General features: G+C 48.5%; 1 protein-coding gene across 3 annotated transcripts in view; it reads right to left on the reverse strand.

Annotated features, from left to right (window-relative positions):
• Window positions 1–16,325, reverse strand: part of LOC129147879 (uncharacterized) — an 83,729-nt gene that overhangs the window by 1,145 nt on the left and 66,259 nt on the right. Inside the window, exons 1-3 of one of the 3 annotated variants that reach the window (XM_054711582.1) lie at window positions 9,755–9,923; window positions 6,168–6,297; window positions 3,866–3,957 (exon numbers count right to left, since the gene is read on the reverse strand). The gene's annotated coding sequence lies outside the window, so the exon portion shown is untranslated. Of the gene's footprint in view, window positions 1–3,279; window positions 3,575–3,865; window positions 3,958–6,167; window positions 6,298–9,754; window positions 9,924–16,325 lie in introns of those variants that run through there. The other 2 variants (XM_054711583.1, XM_054711584.1) reach the window with 2 other exon arrangements.

Raw genomic sequence — 16,325 nt, forward strand, 5'->3', positions numbered from 1 at the left:
GGAGTGAGCAGCAGCTCAGGTGGTACAGCCTGGTGCACTGCGGGACTCGGGAAGGGACTGGAACTGGGAGTTAGTGCTACTCCAGGTCTGGGCATCAGAAACCTGTCCCACACTCTTCCATTCTCTAGCAAGCTCACGTGCCTAACATCACTCCCTGACATCAAGCTCACGTGCCTAACATCAGCTGAGAACGATCGCTGTCCAGTGGGAGATGTCTACTTCATCGTTTAGAATGTGCAGAGTCCCAGCTGTTGTACCTGCGACACCGGAAGGAATTTATGGAAGTGCTGAGGCCCACGATTACATTCTTTGCTTTTTACACGAAGTCAGGACAAAGAACTAGAATACAATGCTACGGGATATTTCTGTGTCAACCTTAGGGGGAAGCAGCTCCAAAACATGTTGGTCTTCATTACAGGTAAAGTTGTATTTTTATCCCACACCACCTTCAGCTTTTTCTTTTTCCCCGTTTAGACCATAAAATTGATTGTGGTTGTCAAGTTTGACATACACAGTCGTAAACCATTCTGTAACTCCTCACTAAACATCGGGAGTCACTGGTAAAACAGAAGCAGCGAATGCGTCTTGCATGGAGAAAGCCATCAGGAAACATTTACTCAGGAAAAGAAAAGCTGTTACCACCTATACAGTCCCTTCCTGTGAGTTCTCCTGCTGCCTCTGTCTGCAGCACGCCTCCCAGCCCTCAATCACGTCCTACTCAACAGTCTTATGTGTATATTGCATCCCCCTTACACACCGTGTTCTTTGAAGACAAGAACCTTGCTTTAAAGTTCTGTTGTTTTATGTACTTCTCTGTACCTAGAAGGTGGCTGAACCCTCGGTGACTTATTCACGACAGAAACACCTGGCATCTGGGTTGCAGTCTTCCCCCAAAGGACCTCAAAACATATTCCAGATACCAAGTCACCTCAATGTGTCGGGCATTTCTGATGAGCTGCTAGTAGAGATGATTTCTAATGATACTGTGAACATACAACACTATTATTTTCCAAGTGCTTCTCCATCCAGTTTCTCATTCTCCCAATTTAGTCCAACCTGCCAACAGGCACTTTACAGACGAATGGACAGAGCACACGGCGTGAACGGCTGCTCGGTCTCCGGCAGGTGCTTGCTGACCGGGCTCTTTGCTCGAAGTCACCTCCCTGCCATTACTGTATGGCTGCACGGATAGAACAGAGGCCGACACAAGCAGGTGGGGTCACCCGGCTCCGGGAAAGCCCAGGTGTTTCCACCCCTGATCCAGGGGGGCGGGCGGAAATAAGTCACCCAGCTTCAGCCTTCCTGACACTTCAGCCACGAAGCAGAATCCGCCAAGCATCTTGTCATATGGCCCCAAAGAATAAAACTAGGCTCTTCAGTGCCTACGTTTGCACTTTGCACATTATACTCAACTGTTTACTTGTAAGGATTGGAAAAGATCTTCTACAGAGTGGCTAATTATAGCCAGAGAGAGAGTATTCCCCCAAAAGACATCTCCTAACTCCTTAGATCTATATATACAATGTTTCCCGCTTTTCTTCTTATATAATACCTAAAACATTTACTATGTGTCAGTCACTCTTCTAAGCACTGTCACTCATTCACAACCACCCCAGAAGGCAGGGCCACTGCTCTCCCTCCCTAGAGGTGAGGACACTGAGGCTCTGAAATGTTAAGTGAGTTGCCCAAGTAAGTTGGGTCATGGCCTAGTCAGAGGCAGAGCTGGCGGTCAGCCAGCCACCATGGAATGCCTGTCAAAGCAGGGACTTGGGGGACAAGGCGAGCTGGTCCACATAAAGCGCTGAGCAGCACAACACAGCATCGGTTAGCTACTCCTAGGACGGTCAGCTACTCCTAGGACGGTCAGCTACTTCTAGGACGGTCAGCTACTCCTAGGACGGTCAGCTACTTCTAGGACGGTCAGCTACTCCTAGGACGGTCAGCTACTCCTAGGACGGTCAGCTACTTCTAGGACGGTCAGCTACTCCTAGGACGGTCAGCTACTCCTAAGATGGTCAGCTACTTCTAGGACGGTCAGCTACTCCTAGGATGGTCAGCTACTCCTAAAACGGTCAGCTACTTCTAGGACGGTCAGCTACTCCTAGGACGGTCAGCTATCCTAGGACGGTCAGCTACTCCTAGGACGGTCAGCTATCCTAGGACGGTCAGCTACTCCTAGGACGGTCAGCTACTCCTAGGATGGTCAGCTACTCCTAGGACGGTCAGCTATCCTAGGACGGTCAGCTATCCTAGGACGGTTAGCTACTCCTAGGACGGTCAGCTACTTCTAGGACGGTCAACTACTCCTAGGACGGTCAGCTACTCCTAGGACGGTCAACTACTCCTAGGACGGTCAGCTACTCCTAGAACGACCCCCATTCTCTAGCAAGCTCACGTGCCTAACATCACTCGCTACCTTCTGCATCCCCAGCTCTCACCTTCCTCCCTCCCTCCCCCGCCTAGTGCATGGTCTTGCCCAGGACTTATAGGGAGAAGAGGGGTCTCCAGGCAGGAAGTCCTCACCACCTTATCTCCAACCTGTTCACATCACCACCCGCTCCCTTTCTTCTCTATTACTGAAACAAGAGGCCCCTCTTCCCCAAGCGCCGTCCCCCCACAGGCGGCCCACCCTCCACCCCCTCAGCTTACTGAGCGCTCTCCCTCTCTCCTTTGGCTATGCCCTCTACCTCCCACATCTCCTGAATATTTCCCATCAGCGCTCAGACGTGTTGTAGCCTCTTCCAGATTAAAAATAATAATAAAGCAAAACAAAACCCAGCCCTAGCATCCTCTTCCCCTTCAGAGCCAAGTTGCTCCAGAGAGCCGACAGGACACAGCTTTCCTTTACTTCCTTACCTGCCATTCACCTTTAACCATTTTAAACCAACTTCTACCCACAGGTCACAGAAACCACTGTTTTTGCTAAGGTCACCACAGGCCACTTTTCTAACCTCATCTTATTCCATCTTGGAACTTGCCAGTTGATCACTTCCTTCCTGAAACTCTCTTCTCAGCACTGTCCACGCACACCTATTCCTCCACAGCCTCCCGAAGGCCGGGCCGCTGGGATGCCCGTTTCACAGACCAGGAGACTCTCTTGGTTTCCAGAACACCACCTTCCTTACGTCTCCTCCCACCACCCCAGCCCTCCAGCCGCTGACCCCTCTCCCCAGTCTCTGCAAGTTAAGAGTTCCTCGGACTCTACCCCGAGTCCTCTTCTCATTCTGTAAATCCTCTCCATGCCCACCACCCCATTTACTTCTCCACCTGCGGACTTACAGACACAACTGCCAACCGGACACCACCTCAATGTCTCACACGTAACAAGATGGAAGAATTCTTCTTCTCTCTACACCGTCTCCCAAAACATTCTCCTTCAGTCTTCCGCATTTTAGTAAATGGCACCTTCATCCATCCAGCTCAAGGCAGTAGTTTGGGAGCCATTCTTGACACCTTTCTCCCTTACTCCAACCCACACCGAAGTCTCAGTCATTTTGCCGAATGACTGAGTCTCAGCCTCGGTGTTTCTCCTTCAGAGAGGAAGGACACCTGAACGCCACTCATCTCCACGACATCCTCCATTGCACACTTTTCATCGCATCTTGTTTCACCTTCACAACACTTCCCGTGTTTTGTAACGACATGCTCCTCTGTGCAACATTCACCTCTCTCACCAGGCTCCACGAAGGCAGGACCCAGACTGATATGTTCACCTCTATATTCCTAGCATTTACCATAGTGTCTGGCACATGCATTTGCTCAGAAAATATCTGTTGAATAAAATGGGAGTGCCCCTCCCCCTCTCCCCCCAAGATCGTCTAAGCCAGGCGCGCTTTCTAGAGGTATCGTCCATCAGGCTACTCACCCAAACCCCCAGGGTCAGGATACTGCAGTGCTCATCCTGGAGGTGAGAAGTCAGGGGAGCCCAGGAACCCCTGGCTCAAAGGTGACCCTCACCTGGACAAGGAAAAAGTAAAGAAGAAAAACTCCTAAGTGGATTTTTTAAATCAACAATATGACTTTGTTACTGAATATCTTAAGAGAAGGACAGGTTTCTATTTATTCTAGAATATTAGTTTACGAGGAAGTTGTCATCTCCCATGTGAACAGAATGGGTACGAAGGGTACCCTGTCCAATCAGCAGATATTTCCAAGCCTGACTCTCCCTCCTTCCCAACTGCGCATTTATTCCCAGAGACTGGAGAAATGCAAGAACAAGTTAAACTGATGGTTCTTCTTTTTAAATTTCTGGGAGCTTAGTAGGAAAAAAAAACCATTTTTGCTTCTGCACATTCCTTATTACTACAGAGAACTGAGAGCTGACTGTAAAGGTGAGAGAAAATTCCAGATACACTCTGAAATACCAAGTGAATAACATTCACCGCTCCTCCCTACTCCCAGCTGTAACTCCACGGGGCAAGCACTCAGCAAGGAAATCTATTTTCAGATGCTTTGGGGAGGTGGGGGGCTGAATGCGGACCACATGATTCCCTCTGACGGAGAGCCTACTGTGTGCACAGTGTCATACCGAACTGAGCTGGTAAATCCATAGAACACGGAGGCTCTCGTCAAGAGGAACAATGTCCAACAAGAGTTCTTACAAATCAGAAGTGTAACAAGGAGCCCCCTTAGCCCACAATGGATAGTTTTCAAACTGCAAGGAAGAACCAAGTTCCAGAGTGTCCTAAGGCCAAATTATTTAGGAAACTTTAAAAGAGACCCTACAGGTTGCCACAAGTCATAAGTAAATTCATAAATTAACCGGACCCAGGCCAGAATCACCGCTACGATTCCAATTTCAACTCTTCCAATGAATCTTTCCCACTTTCCTGCTCTAAGAAGTCAAGTTTATTACAACTATGTCCTGTTTAACAAACTTTTCTAGGCTGTGATCATTGCTCCATAAAAGGCATAGTATCAAACTCAGAATGTGGGACTAACAGGCCTCAGGATTCCATTCCTCGCTCCTTAACTTCTGGCACGCCAACTGCTAAAAGGCTTCTTCTCAGAAAAAGTACACAATCGGAAGAACTAAGCTTTCCAACGTGTGGCAAAAAGAAAACTATACTACGGGCATGTACAGAAAACCTTGGTGCAAACAAAATACTAGTATTTGTTCTCAAACTCACAGGGGGAAACGTACATCTATCGTCCTTGAAGCTAACAAACTTTAAGCAAGCAAATAAAAATGTGTATCAGGCTAAAGCGTTTGGACAAAATTTAAGCACTCAAAATTGAATTTCAGCCCTGGCCGGTGTGCCAAATGGTTAGAGTGTCAGCCCAAGTACCAAAGGGTCGTGGGTTTGATTCCCAGTCAAGGGCACGTACCTAGGTTGTGGGCAGGCTCCCCGCCCCCAGTAGGGGCATGTGTGGGAGGCAACAGGTCAGTGTGTCTCTCTCACATTGACATTTCTTTTTCTTCCTCTCTCTCTCTCTCTCTCGATCACTTTTGCTCTCCCTCTCTTTCTCTCCCCCTCCCTCCCTCCCCTCCTTCCACTCCCTCTGAAAAGCAATGGAAATATCCTCAGGTGAGGATTAACAACAACAACAAAAATGATAATAAAAATAAATAAATAAATGAATAACTTTCAACTACCGTCGTTTAAAGTAACAGCTACCCGAAGTAACATTTCAGCACAAATGTTCCTGTTCTCCTTGAAAGTTTCTTTGGTTCCCACTCCCCCAGGCACGTGCTCCGTGGCCCGCAGTGTGATGCTCACACACTGTCACACACGGGTAAACGGTGTCCCTGCATGTGCAGGCAGGGGCCCCCCCGAAAGGAGGTTCATCCTCAGCCCCCAGCCCCCAGCAGAAACTCGACCGGTGCTGGTGGAGCCCTAATGAGCCGGGGCTTTGCAGTGCTCCGGGCCTCAAAGTCACACCAACCAGGCGACAGGACAAACACCTGCTTTAACCCCTCCGCCCCCCGGCCAGCCGCTCCGATGAGGCGCGTTGCTGCAGAAGTCCCTGCTCACAGAGACGTATAAGGCCACTGCACCGGCAGTTCTGACTGACATGTAACCTCGTGCCCTCTGCCCTGAGGACTGCTACAATAATAAACAAACAAATGCAGTTTTATCTTACAAGAGACCCTGCAGGAAAAGACACAACAGTACAACCCACGGAGATTAAACCCCAGGCGTGATGGGCATCACCGGGCTCTTTACCTTCAAGATGTCCCAGCCGCTTGCTCTTCTACATCGGGACCCGGAGCTCCCCAAGCATGCGCTCTGCTTCCCCCACAGGTAAGAAGTTGTCGGTCCAAGAGGAGTGACCCCGTTAGTCCCACGTTCAGGCCTACAGGGATGAGAAAAAGGGAAAAGTTCATATCCCGATTCACACCAATTTCAAAGAGGACCCCCATTCCCCGAGGCGCTGAAGCCAAAACAATGTCTGGAAGAACATGACTCGCTCTGGGTCAAAAATGGGAAGGAAGGCAAAACCACTAAAACTCACAACGTAAGCGGGAGCCCTGCGGCGCACATCCATCCCCGCGGAGACTTGGGAAGTTCAGAAACAGCAGAATCCGCCTGACTCAAAAGCCTCCTTCTAATCAGTTTTTTACTTTCTCCACAACCAAGAACAGTCACCGCTGGTTGCAAAATGGCCTTTTATTTTATATCTTCTCTAGGCCCTGGTTCTTAGCATGGCGGAGATGCTGAGAAAATATTGCAAAGCTCAGGATGCAAGTGGCCATAAGATAATTTGATGTTCGAAAGTCAGTTGGTCTAGAGCAGGAATTCTTACTCTAGGATCTACTGCCTCCCAAGGGGTCTGTGGAGAGACTAGGGGAGGGGGGAGGGGCAACTGTGAACTTGCTGGGGAAACTTGCATCTTCATAGCCACTAACCGCTGAGTAAAAGTTAGCACTGCCCTCAATTGTGAACGTGGGTGACAACTGGCATAGCATCAGCAATCCTGTGACTGTGACTGTGACACCGAGAGAGAGAGAAACCACAAAGACACTTTCACATCACATACGGCCCCTGCAGACATGGCCAAGGAGTATTTACACTGATCGCTATTGCAAAATTATGGTATTTTAGACCTGTAGCTGCTTTTTGCTATTTAATGCGTCATAAAGAAGCATATAGACGACTACCACAATTGTTTAACATTTTACTGTTTCCGTGTCATTTGTGATTCTGCGTAGGCATTTTAAAAAAACAGGACTCTCAGAAGGGGTCCTAACGATTCATTAGATCGCCAATAGATACGTGGGGCGTAGATGTTAAGAACCCCTGATCCGGAGCAAATAAAGTGTCTATGAGCCCTAACATCACAGTCACCAAGGCGGACAGGCAGGTAAGCCATCCCACCAGCATTCTCTCACTGGAAGAAATTAAGGCACCAGGAAGACAAGAAACACGGCCAAGGTCACACAGACTCAGGGCTGGTCCAGCTTCAGGCTAGCTAGCTCTCAGAGTGTCTATTCCGCTCTCCCACGGACCTTTGCTTACATTTCTACAACTGTCATCACTATTTCTGTCTTGCCACCGAAAGGGGAAAACTAATAAAAAACAAAACCTAGACAAAGAGCACAAGACAGATGTATAAGCTACTCTGTTCTGTTCCTTAATCAAGTGTGCTAATAACTGCTACGAAAGCGGAGTTTGGTCTGCTCCTGAGACAGTTTTGAGAGGTGAGAAGGTTGAGAGCTACATAATACATAATCTCCCATTCTCAGCAGTGCTCAGAGCACTTTGCGGACAGGCACTAACTTGTTAAGCACGGCAATGCGTTACGAGTGGTCTGGGCAGGGGTATCACCACATCGTAAATGGGAAAACCGGAGAATAAATGAGATTTGTTCAAAGCCACACAGAAGCCAATGGGAGAGCCAGCTTCCTGATTACTATAACCACTGTACCAAGTCACAGCGATCAAATACGTGGCTGATTATAATGCCTGTGAAACCTCTGTACTCCCCCCCCCCCCCCCCCCCCGCGCCCCCCCCCACAAGCCAGAGAGCATTTGCTTTTGATTCGAAGGCGCAGGCAACTCCTGAAGGCGAGGGGGGAACAGCCCATGGAGTAAATTCCAATGCACATAAGTACTTGTTCACTAGCGCTGGTCCTCTAAGCATCCAGGTCAGGAATCCTTAGCTCAGAATCCAAATCACATACAAATGGCCTTATATGAAGAGAACAGTATGAAGATTGTTCCTTCATCTTAGAGTCAATCACCGTCTTATCTACCTATCATATCTTATGGAACTATTATCATCTTACACTCAAAACCGTGACCACAAAGTGATACTCCAACGGCTCAATGCCATTAGTGCCCAGGTCCTAAAGCTATGGATGCAATGCCAACGGTTTCAGCTTTGCATCACATTGTCCCTTCTTATCCACACCACCAGCTAACAGAGAATTCCCATTCCTCAAAGCATCCTTATGCCATCTAAGCGTTCCCTTCGTTTATTGATCCATCTTTGTCTTTGACAGCGTGGGTCTGTTTCAATAGTTAGGAAAGAGGTCTTTCTTAAATTTATAGTTATAGGACCATAACATTATTCACACTAACATTAATGTCTTGCTAAAACTTCCCAAATTAATAGTATCCAGTCCAAAAAAAAAAAAAAATCAACAGGACCATCAAAGGTTCTTAACCCACCAATCTCTCCCCCACCACCCCCCATCTCTCAATTATTTCACTACTTATCCTTCCCACCTGCTAAATCTGATTCATCACAATGCGGGCGTCCACCTCTCTGGCCTAAGAATGAACACTTAATTCTTGAATATATCAAATGTTAAATACTTGACCACATGCCATTGATCAAATGTAACTCTTTCCATAGCCACTCCATCATTCCCCCACTACAGTCCCTGGCAGGGATCTACCCACCTCTGCCTGAACCAAAGTCCAACATTCCCACCTCAGTCTCTCCCCACCAGGACATAGCTGTCCACTGCCCTGTCCAATGACTTCCGGGTCCCCACATGGGCTACCATTTAGACTCCCTCTCCATCACCGGCCAGGGCTCCTGGAGAACAGACTTCAGGCCCCCAGCAGCACCAGCACAGGCCTCGGCTCTTCCCTCCGAACATGACAACCTGCTTTGTTTTCCTAAGGAGATCCCCATTTCACCAGGTCCCCCAGCCCTGGCCGGTGACATCTTAATAGCCTTGGCAACTTTCAGAGGTCCATGACCGGGGCGCCACTGTGGAAGTCACCGGCGTGTCCACGGCCCCCACCATGACTCCCTGACCCGCACGTCACCTCACCTGCCGGAGCCTCCAGCCCTCGGCGTCCTCAGCTTTCACTTTCCACACCTTCAACAAGTCCCCGGCCCGCCGCTCCCCGGCCGCTCCACCCGCCCTCGGGGGCTTCCAGACCCAACCAGCCTCAACCAGAATTCCCTGCCTTAGCTCTCCATCTCCCCCTCCCGCCCCTTCACCCCGGGACCCCGGGGCCCCGGGACCGTCCCACCCCACTCAGCCTCTCCAAGCACCGCTTGGGACAAACCTCAAAAATCAAGACGCCTCCGTCTCTCCGCACCGCGCGGCGAGCTCCGGGCAGAGGACGCCCCCACCTCCCCACCCAGATTTCTCCCCTCAACTCCCCAAATCTGCACCCTCGCCCCCCGCCTTTTCTCTCCCCTCCCCCGCCCGCGGCTTTCCGCGGCCGTGGCCGCCCCGGCCCCCAAACCGGCTCAAAACACGCGGACACGGACCGGCTCCCCGACCCCCACCCCCACCCCGCGGGACTCCGGTCCTTCCCACCCCTCCTCCCCCCGAGGCGCCACTCACCCCCGAGCGGGAGTGGGGGAGGGGAGCGCGGCGGGCAGGGCGGGGGCTGCGGCCCGGGCGGCTCTCAGCCCCGGGGGGCCGGGGCCGGGGCCAGCGGCGGCGCAGCGTCTCCCCCCGGCGGCGGCGGCGCCGTCCCACTCCCGCAGACACACATAGGCTCCATTGTCCGCCGGCGCCTCCCCCTTTCCGGCTCCCCTCCCGGTCCCGCCCCTTCCCTCCCCTCGGCCCTCCCCCCGCCGCTCCGCGCCACGAAATGCACCGCCCGCCCCGCCTCGGACGCGAGCGGAGCGGGGCCCCTCCCCCCGGCCGCGACGTCCCGCCGGAGAGGGAAGGGGCCGCCCCGCCCGCCTCAGGCCCGCCCCCATCTAAGGGAATGTCACTCGTCCCCTCCCGGCACGCGCGCGATGGTACCAACCCGACCGCTCCTCGGCCCCTCCCCCGCCTTCCCGGAGAGGCCCCGCCCCTCGCCCCGCCCACCACGTGGCCCCGCCCCTCGCCGACTATTTTACTAGGGGACCGCCCACCGCTGGCACCGCCTCCTGCTTTGCATGGCCACGCCCACTGCTTCCCTCCCCAGTAAGTCAACAGCCAGCGGTGACGCCCACTCCCCACCTTAAAGCGGCAGAGCCCTTTCTTAACTAAAAGAACCTCCCCCCGGGCCGGCGGGGTGGGAGCTGCGGCCAGGGAGGGGGCCTCTTCTTTCCCGCACCTTCCTCCCTCGCACACACTCACCCGGAACCCCCGCCCGCCGCCCGCAGCACGGAGAGCAAACCTAGGGGACTGGGAAGGCGGGAGGGGGAAGGGCAGCGTGGAATTTGGCCATCTTTGACAGAAACCAATTGGAAGAAACGGAAAGGAGTCTCTTCCTCGCGCTTGCCCGCCGCCCGCTGCCCTCTCAAGGCTGCCCCCCCCCACACCCCCAGGATGCAGCGTCACCCTTCCCCGTCCCCTCTCTGGTCCCTACTCGTCACCCCTCAATCTCGGCAGTGCCTTTGCTGTGCTGGCTTTCTCTCCTCCTGGGGAGCAGGCCCCATTTAAGGGGTGCACTCTCCTCCACGCCCTTCAAGCAGATTCCCGCCGGGGTCCTGCAGGTGGCTCCTGCGGGGTCTCCCAGATCCCGCCCGGCCCGGCCTCGCTCACGCCTCGCTACCGAGTGCCCATAGGGGACCTTCTGCCCAAACCCTCCAATCGCTGCACTACCGCCTTTTAATCGCAGCATCGCGCCCCAGATTTTTGGGGAAGGCCTCTGTTCTGGAGAGCTCAGAGCCCGGGCATCCCCGCACTGCCCCCCCCCTGCGAAGCGAGAAGGTAACCCATTGGAGTGCACTTTTTCTCAGCCGGAAAAATGACAGCATCATGGTGCATAAAGCCCAGTGTGGCTACTGTCTTATCTTCGTGGCCCGTGGTGCTGCCCTGACCCACGGTTATTCCAGACCCATCTGCTCCACAGCCCCCCGCCCGGAACGGCGGTGACACCTCTTATTCGGAGAGTCTCCTGCAAGATGCTTCTGCAACTCCGTGCACTGGCTCTTTGGAATCCGCTGAGTGAAGACTGCCTGTCTCACCATGGACTCGCCTGTTCTCCCGAAGATAGATGGAGGCAACATGGCCAAGGGAAGGAGATAAATTTCCTTCTGGTTTTGCTTCTGTCACCACGGTTTTAACCAGGCTACTTATTTCTGTGTCAATTTCCCTGTGTATAAAATAGCAAGTCTTCCTCGGAGCAATCTTTGAACGAATGGTACTGGCTGTAAAGGATGATACAGGAGAGCCCTAAGTGACAAAAAGCTTGGGAAACCATTTAAAACTCTTTAACTGGTCAGATAGGTATCTGTGAAATGTCTCCCTAGCTTCGATCTTCTGAAAAACTTTTTCCATAGCAAGATCTCCTCTGTCTTCCATTATGACTGAGGACATAAATGCAGACAAAAACACAGTAGTAGGTGTAAACAATATAAATCTAAGATCAACTGAAGGATTCCAAATGGGAAGTAATTAAAATAAAAATGTTTTTTTTTGGGGTCAATTTTTGGCAGTAAAACATTTAGTGTAACATAGGTAAGAAACCTCTGTAAAAGAAGGTGGAAGGAAAAAGTCAGGATATGAAAAGACAACGAAAGCCAAGAAACACTGGGATTGCTAATGTCGGTGGAAAGAAGGGATTCCTAGACTGTGGCTGTAAGAAAATGACACTGCTACAATAAGCTCTGGGCTGGGTATTTTAGACCAGATCACCTTTACTCAAAAGACTCAAAAACGAGCTCATTATAACAATAACACCCATGCAAAACATCTTAACCATTTTACTAGGCATTGCACCCTCACTCCACTATATATGTGTCAAAGTTCAAAATTATGTACTGAGCCACAAGAAAAGTGTAAATGAATATTAAATGTGAAGCACTATGGCCCTAACCGGTTTGGCTCAGTGGATAGAGCGCCGGCCTGCGGACTGAAGGGTCCCAGGTTGAATTCCGGCCAAGGGCACATGCCTGGGTTTCAGGCTCTATCCCCAGTAGGGGGCGTGCAGGAGGCAGCTGATCAATGATTCTCTCTCATCATGGATGTTTCTATCTCTATCCCTCTCCCTTCCTCTCTAAAATCAATAAAAATTTTTAAAAAATGTGAAGCACTATGGTAAAAGGGCAATAATATCAAGCATGCTAACGTCATGGAATCTAATGATTAAGATCTCCATAGTAATGATAATTTAGCTACATTGTTCATGAAATTGAAGTGTGTTATAAAATATGAATTATTTTATCAAATACTTATCGATTTTACTAAAATGTTTGTCCCTTGAATTTTCCAATTTCCTTACATTTACATTTGAGAAAGAATTCTATTTTGCTGTTTAAGGAACAAGCGTACTGTACATACAAAAATACTAATGGAAAATACGGAAATCATTTTTTAAAGAATCCTACAAATAAAAGCTTCAAACTGTTTCTGCTACTCTAGAAATTATAAGATAAGTCATTTTTAATCCAAATGATAAAACTTCTATAAAAAAATGAAGGCTTTTGCCAGGCAGGAGTGGCTCGGTTGAGCATCCTCCCATGCATCAAAAGGTTGCTGTAGGATTCCCGGTCAGGGCACAAACCTGGTTGTGCGTTTGATCCCGTCAAGGAGCATACACATTGACGTTTCTCTTTCTGTCTCTCTCCCTTCCTCTCTCTAAGCATGTCCTCAGGTGAGGATTTAAAAAAAAAAAAAGAAGTTACAGAAAGAGAGATTAAAAAACAATCCCATTTACCATTTCACCAAAAAAAATGAAGATACTTAGGAATAAACTTAACTAAGGAGGTAAAAGACCTGTACTCAGAAAACTACAGGACACTGAAAAAAGAGACAGAGGAAGACATAAATAGATGGAAGAACATACCATGTTCATGGATTGGTAGAATCAACATCATTAAAATATCCATACTACCAAAAGCAATCTATAGATTCAATGCAATCCCCATTAAAATACCAACAGCATATTTCACAGACTTAGAATGAACTCTCCAAAAATTCATCTGGAATAAAAAAAGACCCCGAATAGCTGCAGCAATCCTGAGAAAGAAGAACAAAGTAGGAGGGATCTCAGTACCAGATATCAAACTGTATTACAAAGCCACTGTTCTCAAAACTGCCTGGTACTGGCACAAGAGCAGACATATAGATCAATGGAATAGAATAGAGAACCCAGAAATCGACCCAAACCATTATGCTCAATTAATATTCAACAAAGGAGGCAAGAGCATACAATCGAGTCAAGACAGTCTCTTCAATAAATGGTGTTGGAAAAATTGGACAGATGCATGGCAAAAAAAAAAAAAAAAAAGGAACTAGACCACCAACTTACACCATACACAAAAATAAACTCAAAATCGATAAAGGACTTAAACGTAAGATGGGAAATCATAAAAATCTTAGAGGAATTCACAGGCAGCAAAATCTCAGACATATGCTGAAGCAATATCTTCACTGATACAGCTCCTAGGGCAATGGAAACTAAAGAGAAAATAAACAAATGGGACTACATCAAAATAAAAGCTTCTGCACAGCAAAAGAAACCATCAACAAAACAACAAGAAAGCCCACTGCATGGGAGAACATATTTGCCAATGTTATCACTGATAAAGGTTTAATCTCCAACATCTATAGGGAACTAATACAACTTAACAAAAGGAAGATAAACAATCCAATCAAAAAGTGGGCAATGGACCTAAATAGATACTTTTCAAAAGAGGACACAAGGAAGGCCTAAAGACATGAAAACATGCTCAAAGTCACTAATCATCTGAGAGATGCAAATCAAAACGACAATGAGATACCATCTCACACCTGTCAGAATGGCTATCATCAACAAATCAACAAACGACAAGTGTTGGCGAGGATGCGGAGAAAAGGGAACCCTCGTGCACTGCTGGTGGGAATGCAGATTGGTGCAGCCACTGTGGAGAACAGTATGGACTTTCCTCAAAAAACTAAAAATGGAACTCCCATTTGACCCAGTGATCCCACTTCTAGGAATATATCCCAAGAAACCAGAAACACCAATCAGAAAGGTTATATGTACCCCTATGTTCACAGCAGCAAAATTATAATAGCTCAGATTTGGAAACAGCCTAGGTGCCCATCAGCAGACGAGTGGATTAGAAAACTGTGGTACATCTACACAATGGAATACTACGCTGCTGAAAAAAGGAAGGAACTCCTACCATTCGTAAAAGCATGGATGGAATTAGAGAGCATTATGCTAAGCGAAATAATCCAGTCAGAGAAAGATAAATATCACATGATCTCACTCATCTGTGAAATATAATGAACAATATAAATTAATGAACAAAAACAGATCCAGAGACAGAGAAGCATCCATCAGATGTTCAAAACTCAGAGGGAAGGTAGGGGAGGATGGGGGAAGGGGGAGAGATCAACCAAAGGACTTGTATGCTTGCATATAAGCCTAATCAATGGACACAGACACTAGAGGGGTGAGGGCATGAGCGGGGGTGTGTGGGAGCAATGGGGGGGATAAGGACACATTTGTAATACCTTAATAAAAAAAAAAATGAAGGCTTTAACAATAAAGAGACCTGAAATTTTTTAAAAATGTTTTTATTGATTTCAGAGAGAGGAAAGGAGAGGGAGAGAAAGATAGAAACATCAATGATGAGAGAGAATAATTGATCGGCTGCCTCCTGCATGCCCCCTACTGGGGATCGAGCCTGCAACCCAGCTTGTGCCCAGACTGGGAATCGAACCGTGACCTCCTGGTTCATGGGTCGATGTTCAACCACTGAGCCACTCTGGCCAGGCAGTTTTATATTTTTTTTGCTTTCTGAAATTTGCTTCTCATAATAATAATAAACACAGATCAAACATGGATGATATAAGGATAGCTTCTTAGTTCTTCAGCTAATCGCAGCACCTGTTATTTAAGTTTGCCTCTAATCTATTTCACCTGTAAACTCCACTTTCAAAATGATTTTGTTCCCTTAGCTCTTGATAAACCTATACTGTACCTAAGTTTTAGGGTTAGAAGGAACCCCCTTCCATTTACAGATAAGAATTCTAAGACAGAAGTTTAATGACTTGTCAAGATTATGGCCGCTTTTAGGGATTAGAATTTAAATCCAACACGCTACAGCACAGTTCTAACTTCCAAGAATTGTTCATTCCTAACAATATTTATTGTTGTAAGAGAGCATGGAGCTCTACCTTAGGAATGATGAAAATTAAAACTCAGAAAGGTTGAGCCCACTCAGCCAGCTGGTGCGAGGGTTCTAAGAGGCCCTAACAAATTCTTGCCTTGCTCACACACCCCCGTTTGGCCAGTTTCTGGCTGCTTATACTGTATCTTACCAATTCATCTATCTCATTGTCCAAACCAAACCTGGTGAATTTCAACCCCAAAGGAACATATCAAGAGAGGTATTTATGACTGAAAATGAAGGGTTGAAATGGAATAGTACCTTGGCTCGAATAGTGCTACTGCCCAGCGCTGGGATAAAACAGGAAGTGATTTCTTTTTTAGGTTGCCCATAAAGGAGAAACAGTCTCCCTAGCCTAGCTTTCACCAATCCATTTAAGTGTATGGGGAGTCCCAGAGCTTTATTCCTGCGGGGAAAATTTAGGGCAAAGTGTCTCTTTTGGAAGGAAGAAATCAATCTTCCCGCCTCCTTTCTTCCGGCAGCTCCACCGGGGACCATTGGCACGAGGACGTGAGCTTGGGTCTTGTTCTGTGTCACCACGCATCTGCTTTCCACAGTTTGGGAATTGGTGACCCCATAGCTGAACGTTCTGAGAGAGCCCTTATGAAGGGACCACCAATCTTTCCCCTTTATTTTCACACTCAGACCTACACGGTTGTGCTTCCTACTTGCATGGTCTGTTTTCTAAAAGTCAAGTTATGTGACATTAAGTCTGCAATTTCCTGAGCCCTACATGACTGAGATAGAAATGCGGATCCCACCCCCAGTTTTCCAATTGAACCACAGTCCCTCACAACTTAGCCAGAAACTACCTGGGTGTTCCATGTGCTCTAATCATTTCTCCCCCAATCTCTTGATCTTCATGCCAG

Source organism: Eptesicus fuscus, chromosome 22 (assembly GCF_027574615.1).
Source record: "Eptesicus fuscus isolate TK198812 chromosome 22, DD_ASM_mEF_20220401, whole genome shotgun sequence".
Taxonomy (NCBI): Eukaryota; Metazoa; Chordata; class Mammalia; order Chiroptera; family Vespertilionidae; genus Eptesicus; species Eptesicus fuscus.